The sequence below is a fragment of the Mercenaria mercenaria genome, unplaced genomic scaffold, assembly GCF_021730395.1.
Source record: "Mercenaria mercenaria strain notata unplaced genomic scaffold, MADL_Memer_1 contig_4858, whole genome shotgun sequence".
NCBI classification, from domain to species: domain Eukaryota; kingdom Metazoa; phylum Mollusca; class Bivalvia; order Venerida; family Veneridae; genus Mercenaria; species Mercenaria mercenaria.
In genome coordinates this window covers 49,330-58,592 of record NW_026463120.1, presented here as the reverse complement: position 1 = coordinate 58,592, position 9,263 = coordinate 49,330, and the positions used below count along the sequence as shown (strand labels likewise).

At 36.0% G+C, this 9,263-nt stretch overlaps 1 long non-coding RNA gene across 1 annotated transcript; it reads right to left on the bottom strand.

Annotated features, from left to right (window-relative positions):
- Window positions 1-1,656: 1,656 nt before the first annotated feature.
- Window positions 1,657-8,826, bottom strand: LOC128554238 (uncharacterized). The gene is made up of 4 exons (XR_008369559.1): window positions 8,755-8,826; window positions 7,167-7,252; window positions 6,449-6,569; window positions 1,657-1,762 (listed from the first exon to the last, which is right to left on the bottom strand). It is a non-coding gene; the product is annotated as an uncharacterized LOC128554238 (long non-coding RNA).
- Between the last annotated feature and the right edge of the window lie 437 nt (window positions 8,827-9,263).

The window sequence follows — 9,263 nt, the reverse complement described above, 5'->3', positions numbered from 1 at the left end:
TTTTTGTTGCTGTTTAATTCACACCGACAGTTATAAGTCATATGGCGATTTTCCAGCTTTGATGGTGAATGAAGACCCCACGTGCCCCTCCGTGCATTATTTCATCATAAGCGGGCACCGACCTTCCGTAAGCCAGCCGGATAGCTTCCTTACATGAAGAATTCAAAACCCCGTCGGTTAGGGGTAAGTGATTTGAAGTCAGCGACCTTAACGCCTCGGCCACGGAGGCCCCCTTTGAAGTAAGAGTAGGAGCAAGTGTTCTATAGTTATTAAGCAGAATCTTTTCAGTCTAAGGGTCAGTGACCCTTACCTCTGACATACTGACACGTAAAAAGTATAGGTCATTTTCATTCAATCTCCCTAGGACGTTTAAAGGCTGTAGGCTAAAGGGTTCTTCAGATATTGGCCGGAGAACATTTTAAGTCTAGAGGTCACCATGACCTTCAAACAACTGACCCGTAATGATCATTTGATGACGACAGGAAATCATATTGTAGTTCTAAATCTGTCAGCTACAGCACTCTTCAAGTATACTGCAGAAAAAGTTTTCAGTCTCAACGTCCTTGTGACAATAGAAGTCTACTTACCACAGAAACTCTATGAAGCTTAGCGTCAGTAGGCCAACGCACTCTTAAAATATTGGTCTGAAACTGTTTACAGTCTCAAAATTACTATGAAAGTTATTCCACTGATCCCAACAACAGTAAGGGTCATCTGCTGTCTACAGGTAATAGTCCCATGAAGTTTGACTACTGTAGGCACAAGTATTATCTAGTTATTGATCAGACAAAGCAATCTGAAAGACAGCTGTCCGCCGCCGCTGATATAGATAGTGAAAGGGTTGATGGCAATGGGTGGAAGCACTGACGTTGTTAATTATATGACAACATCTATGAATTTGAAAATGACAACATCTAAAAATTTGAAAATTCTTCAAAGGGTTTAGCAGATACAGAGCAGACCCAAAATGAAGGCTCAAACCTTTGACCTTGAGTTGTGACCTTGACCTTGAGCTAACATGGCTGACTCATAAGTTCTTAAAATTGTCTTGATGAGGTGATCAATTGACCAAAATTTCATGAAAATGATTCAAGGGGTTTGGGAGATACAGAGCTCAAACCTTTGACATTGAGCCAACGCGAGGTCTGCCTATTATCTTGATGAGATGTTCATTTGACCTAAATTTCATAAAAGTCCTTCAAGGGGCCAAGGAGATACAGAGCAGACACGGTTGACTCATAAGTTCTGCACATTGTTTTAATGAGGTGATCATTTGACCCAAGTTTCATGAAAATCCTTGGAAGGGTTTAGGATATATACTTAGCGATAGAAATGTTACGGACGAACGTCAGGACAGAGACCATTCCTATTAAAACGATGCCGACAGACAAACAATGAGCAAAACAATTCACCACATATTCTTCATGGTTGGGCATAAATACGACCTTTTGACATCTTCTCCCTATACGAAATTCAGAGACACAAAAGCTTGTAAATCATGGCCTTAGAGCTTGACCTTTTAGCTATTGACTAATCCTCCTGTTACAGCGTTTATATTTAGTCACTTTAAACTGAACTTCACAGCATACATTTATGTCTGTAATCAATCAATTAACACTATGGTTAAGTGGTAGCTTAAAAATACAAGAAGTTGTCTGTGCTTTTCAAATTGTATTTCCATTTAGAACTTTATCATAAATTTTCAAAAATTACAGCTTGGCTTTCAGTTCTGTAAACACCATGGCCAATCTTTGATGGATACCTGGAAAAAAAAATAAAGAAATCAGTCAAGATACACATATTCATAAGAGCTGCTTGAAGAACGTGTATGCCCAAATGATGGGTTGTTCCTCTGATCTGTATGACCTTGACATACTAATCCCTAAAACATTTGGGATCATCTACTTCTTTAGCCTAATCATACCATGTATGGTAACTGTAAGAGCAATTGAGTACACCAGCTAATGTGACGGACGAATTAAGAAGGTCCAAGATCTTCACCATATGCCAGTGAATATATTTATGACACACAGAATCATGAATAATAATATTTGTGATCAGTATAAAAGCATAAAACAGATCATGTGCCCTCATTTGAACAAATTTGAGAGATGACCTTACAATGATGCTATAGATCAATGTTAATGAAAACTAGAGTTGTCACCGGAGTAATGAATTATACCCCCACAATATGTCTTTGTCACAGAACTAAGCCAATGTCGACAGTGAACATGCTTGACCTTTGACCTAGTGACCTCAAAATCAATAGAGGTAATTTGCTGGTCATGATCAACCTCCCTACGAAGTTTCATGATCCTCGGCCCAAGCGTTCTCAAGTTATGTCTGGAAAAGGTTTAAATGTTCCGGGTCACTCTGACCTTTGACCTTTGGAACTCAAAATCTATACAAATCATCTGCTGGTAATGATCAACCTCCCTATTAAGTTTCGTGATCCTAGCCTTCTGAAGTTATTGTCTGCAAACCGTTTAAATGTTCCGAGTCACTGTGACCTTGACCTGTGACCTACTGTTCTAAAAATCAGTAGGGGTCTTCTGCTGGTCATAACCAACCTCCCTATAATTTTCATTAACCTAGAACCAAGTGTTCTCAAGTTATCATCTGGAAAACGTAACTGTTTGTGTTATTATGACCTTGACCTTTGACCTACTAGCGTCAAAGTCAAACTTGACCTGTATTTTATCATGTTACACCTGTGTACCAAAATTTATGATCTTAGACTCAAGCATTCTCATGTTGTCATCCGTAAACCGTTTAACTGTTCCGAGTCACTGTGACCTTGACCTGTGACCTACTGACCTCAAAGTTGAATCTGACCTGTATTTCTTGATGTTACACCTGTGTATTAAAATTTATGATCCTAGGCCCAAGCGTTCTCAAGTTATCATCTGGAAAGCATATAAATGTTCCGAGTCACTGTGACCTTGACCTTTGACCTACTGAACTCAAAGTAGAACTTGAGCTGTATTTATGATGTTACACCTGTGTATCAAAATTCATGATCCTAGGCCCAAACGTGTTCTCAAGTTATCATCCGGAAACCATTTAACTGTTCCGAGTCACTGTGACCTTGATCTTTGTCTTACAGACATCAAAGTCAAAATTAACCTGCATTTTATGATGTTACACCTGTGTATCAAAATTCATGATCGTAGGTGCAAGCGTTCTTAAGTTATCATCCGGAAACCGTTTAACTGTTCAGGGTCAATACAACCTTGACCTTTGACCTACAGACCCCGATTTCAAACTTGACATGTATTTTCTAATGTTACACTTGTGAACCAAAAATATTAAATCGGTCAAGCCTTTCATGAGTAATCTTTCGGAAACCATGAAACTTTACCTAGAAATAATCAAGACAAACATTCTGAAAAAGTTTCATAAAGACTGGGTCACAACTGTGGCCTCTAAAGTGTTCACAAGTATTTCTTTTGATTTGTCCGGGTGACCTAGCTTTTGACCCCATATGACCGAGCTTCAAACTTGACCTAGAAATCATCAAGGCAAACATTCTGGCCAAGTTGCATAAATATTGGGTAATAACTGTGGCCTCTAGAGTGTTCACAAGCTTTTCCTTTGATCTGGCCTACTGACCTAGTTTTTGACCCACATGACCCAGTTTCAAACCTGACCTAGAGCTCATCAAGACTAACATTCTGACCAAGAATCATAAAGATTGGGTCACTAATGTGGCCTCTAGAGTGTTCACAAGGCAAATGTTGATGCACGACGGACGCCGGACAATGACCAGGTCACAATAGCTCACGTTGAGCACTTTGTACTCTGGTGAGCTAACGAAAAACAAAGTTCCATAACTCAGCAGAATATATGTTAACACTTATCATGCTGGACACGACTGTTTCTGTCTTTGCGACCAGTGTAAATCATAATTAACCTGCACATCCATGCAATCTGATCATGATCTGTACTGTTTACGATTCAGTCAGTTTATTTTTCATAAGTATCCCTTTTTACAGTTAATGGTACTGTTACTAATTCATTATAGAAAATTAGCAGGATACGGGTAAGACCCTAACATGCACAATGCACAACTAGGGTTTGTACTGATCACATCTGAACTAGCTTCAAGACAAGGAGTTATCTACTTCTTTTCTATTTTTAGCTCTGTATATACCAAGTCTGAAGAAAATACATTCAGCTGTTCATGACAAGTGTAGGTTAAAGGTATTTCTATTTTTAGCTTAGCCTCCAGCTGCCCCTAAAAGGGGACCCAAGTGCCCTCACTTTGAACAAACTTGGGCGAGGACCTTTAATTAATGCTACAAACCAAATTTAATAAAGATCCATCAAGCGATTCATCAGAAGAAGTCATTTAAAAGTTTTTCTTCCTTTAGCTTTTGATGGCCACTAAAAATCAAGAAGAATCTTAGAAAACTACTTAATTAAAAGTCCATGACAGGACGTTACTGACCAAGTTTTGTGTAATTCTGACCGGTACTTTCATCGAAGAAGATGTTTAAATGAAGTTACTAACACAGGAAGCCGGGCGATGTACAACGAACCATCCACCTTCACTAACAGCTCAACCTGAACAAAGTTCAGGTGAGCTAAAATGGTGGCCCCATTCATGAAATACTGGTGCCAGTTGTGGACCTTGTGTCATGTGATGTGGGTGGTGATGCCAAACACCTATCTTAAGTTTGAATTAAAACCATTTAATAATAACAGAGGAAGAGTGAATGTTCATCAAAATAAAACTTTTACCTAACATTTAAGTAACAAGATGGCCTAAGGTTGCTCACCTGAGTAACTTACCATAACAGTGTAAAGATGTTTAACCTAGTGATTCATGGAAACAAATATTCTGATCTATTTTCATTAAGATTGGACCAAAGATGTTGCCTCTTGAGTGTAAACAAGCTTTTTCTTTTATTTGACCTAATGACCTAGTTTTTGGCCCTATATGCTTCAATTTAGAACTCATTCAAGATTGATGAAAACAAACATTCTGACAAAGTTTTGGGAAGATTGGAGCAAAAAAGTCGCCTCTAGAGTGTAAACAAGCTTTTCTTTTGATTTTACCTAGTGATCTAATTTTTGACCCCACATAACCAAGATTCTACAACATTTAGGACTTATTGATAACAAACATTCTGACAAAGCTGTATAAAGATTTAATCAAACATGTAGGCCCTAGAGTGTAAACCTTTTCTTTGATTTGACCTGCTGACCTAGTTTTTCATCCAAGGTGACCCAGATAAAAAAATCATCTGAGATTTGATGGAGACAAACATTCTGAATAAGTTCCATGCACATCAAATGACAAATGCAGCCCCTATTGCAGACACAATGTTTTTCTTTGACTTGACCAGGTGACCTAGTTTTTAACCCCAGATGGCCCAGATTCAAACTTTATCTAGATTTCATCAAGAAATTAATTCTGATAAAATTTCACCAATATCCATTCAAAAACGCAGCCCCTATTGCACATACACCCGTTTTTTTTTTTGTTTATTTGACTGGGTGACCTAGTTTTTGAACAATAATATTCAATATTCAAACTTGACCTAAAATTCGTTCAGACAAGCATTCTTACCAATTTTTATAAGTTTCAAACTTAAAATGTGGTCTCTACAGTGTTAACAAGATTTTCCTTTGATCTAGCCTAGTGACCTAGTTTTTATAACCACATGACCCAGATTCAATCTTGGCATTAAGATCATCAAGATAAACATCCTGACAAAGTTTCATGAAGATTGACCTAGTTTTTAATTCCAGATAACCCAGATTCAAAGTTGACCAGTCCTATAGATTATCAAGACAATTATTATAACCAATTCTCATCAGGTTCCAACTTAAACTGTTAACTCTGAAAGTATTGACAAGATTTTCATTTGATCTGGCCTAGTGACCTAATTTTTAATTCCACATGACCCAGTTTCAAACTTAGCCTAGAGACCATCAAGATAAATATTCTGACCAAAATTCATAAAGATTGAGTCACAACTGTGACCTCTAGTGTTTACAAGCTTTTCTTTGATTCGACCTTGTGACCTTGTTTTTGACTCAACATGACCCAGATTCATTCTTTAAGTAAGTACAACTTGGCATAATTCATTTAAAATTTGTGTATTTTTTTGGGACCTTGTGTCATTATGATGTGGGAGATGACGTGGAACAACTGCAATGTATTTCAAGTTTTAATCAATTAATGATTAATAGAATGAAAAGTGCACTGAAAATTTAACCTGGAATTTTTATTACAAAAGCGATATAATTCATGGAATACTGGTGCCAGAGTTTTGTCCCTCGTGTCATATGATGTGGTTTTAAGTTTGAAGAAAATCCACCTTGTACTAACAGGTGTAGACATGGATGCTTATGCCGGGGCAAGTAGGACAGCTCTCCATATACCTCATACAGTCAAGATAAAAAAGCTTCAAATGAATTCAGTTTAGCAAGTACTTACTCGACTTGTATGTAGAAACTCAGTAGATAACAGGGCAGCATTAACAAGGTGTCTTGGGCTGTTGCTCACTCAGAACTGTCTTCAATTGGATGTCTTGTACAGTTGTCAACTCATATAATACCTAAAAAAAAAACATATATACATGTTTTTCCATCAAATAATGTAAAGAACCACCCTCAACTACTTCAACTGACTGGCCAATGATTGTTCCAACCCTCATTTTAATTTCTCTAGATGAAAACAAATACCCATATTTAAAACTTTGGTATGAGCAAAACAATAATTTCAACCTACAGTCATATAGAATATGTATATGCCACTCTTTTAGTTTCTATAGGATGCCATAATGATTGGCTGTAAAAACTAATTGTGTTTATTGGGATGAGTTCTTCTCATTCCTTTGTTAAGGTCAACAAGCAATTTACCAATTGTAGTTTTACTATCTTAATATTAGTATCTCCATAGTATTTAGTAACGCATCCTGAAAATACATATAAACAATACTTACAATAATGTAAGACACAAAATTGTTACACAAAATAGCGTACAGTTCATATTAAGCATATCTCTTAATCAAATAATGACATCTCAGGCTCAAACATATATGTGTGTGTAGTGGCATATTACAGCTAAAATACATATACTTCAGGAAGTGTGTAAACTCAGATGTACATTGCTATGCAAATAATTAAAGGTTACAAATACAAATTATGCATACCAGGTTGTGGACCTTAATCCACCTTATGTCACAGCAATATCTCAGCAGAGCATAACACGCACACATACTGTGATCTGGTTAGAGGTCTGTAAATGATTAAATGGTTTATAGTGCAAATAGAGAATGAGACAATGATATAAGAAAGACTGCCATTTATGAAACAAAATATTAACTGTCTAAACAGAATGAGCCAATAGCATAAAAGATAAAATCCTTACTAAGCACTTTATGAGACCATTAAATTGATAATTACAAACTGTAGTGAGTGAAATAAAAAACCTGTATTTAATCCAATATTAATTCAACTGTTTTAAAATAAAAAGCTCAATACATGTATTCAAGGATATATAAGCAGGGGCCCAGTAGCCCATGGCCCCTAGATTTTGGGCTGGGCCCCTAAATTGTTGGAGAAAATGCCCATATACCTAATGTTAAACATTTATTTTTGACAGTCTTGGTCCCTAAATAAAAATAGCTAGTTTATATTCATAATATTCAGTTACATGACTATACAGACAATGATCAGGTATCTTATGAAAGACTAATCCAATGAAATTAAAGCATTTCAGAGGGAAAATTTTGACCTAGGGTCAATGCACATGAATGCACACAAAACACAATAAAACTAACAAAGGGATATAACTCTTGATTTTAAAATATTACTATCCAAACCCTCAAAATCAGGGCTGTCACATATACATCCATGTTTAACTTTAAGTGTATTTAAAAAAGAGGCACAATTCTGACAAACAAAACTAGAGAGCTCTATGTGGCCTGTCTGTGAGATCAAATAATGATGAAGAAGACATGTGTGACTGACCTTTGAAAGCATTTCATAAAGTACTAATAAACTTTGATAATGTGGCAGCTGAGTCCAATAAGTCCAGGGATATTCAAAGATAATCCGTCATAGATCTATTGTAAAGCAAGTATGGATTTACCTGTATTGGAAAATAAACAGTGTCCACTGGCTTTAGGTCAACTGCCACATTATCAAAGTTTATTAGTAGTGCTTGAGAAACCTGCTGATATGTAAAACTCCTGGCACATTAATAAACATGATTGATTAATTTTTAAATTGTAGAAATTCAAGCTAAAATCTAATTTAGTTCATCAAGCTATATAAGCATATTTTCAGTTCATTGTTGTGTGTACTGTTACTGCTTTCTTGTTAACATCAAAATGTAAGGAACTTAAAAGGGACAAAACTATTTTTAGTATGACTTTCAAGCTTTTAATGGTGACAGAAGACCCCAGGTATTATTTCAGGCAAGATAGAGCAGGCACTTGTTTTAACAACCAACACTATGTAAATTAGCTGGATAACTTTCCTGCATGAAAGAATGCTATACACCTAGTGTGGGTTTCAAATGCACAGCAACAAAGGGCAACTGATACCACATCAGTTGTAAAAAGTCAAAATATTTTTAAGCAAATAAAAGGTGTACTCTATATGGACAAACAGTACTGTGTGCTATCTGGTATGACATATTATATGATGAATTCTGAGAAGTAAAAGTGAATATGTATAGCATGTATAAGTCTTAAATATGCCCTACAGGTCTTAAAAAAGACAAAAATAACTTACTTTGTTTCACAATTTAAAACTCTGTACTTGCAGACCTCTAAAAACCTGTGTTGACTGCAGTTTAATACCTGAAAAAGTAAAGCTAATGTTCAAACTTATCCTGGTTTATTAAAGCTGGTTATGACAAAATGTAATATCAGTAATATGGTCTGTCAACTGTTTTTTCAGAAACAAACAATAAAATCTGCTTTAATATGAAGAATTATTAAATTATTTATAATGTGCAATACATTTATTTCTATCACTCTAAGATAAGAAGGAATATATATATTTGCTGCTATAATTCAGACAAAGACATATACCTTTAGAATGAAGGAATTTTATAATTACTTCATTTTGAATATTTTATAAACTTTAATGACACATTCATGGTTCTATGACTGTATGAATTCAAGAGGAAGAAAAAAAACTCAATGGCTTTTTTAGTCACATACCACCAAGAATACCTGACTGAAATTGGACTGGGAAACAAGACGTCTGCTTTACGCCATGCTGCTACCGCAGTTGAC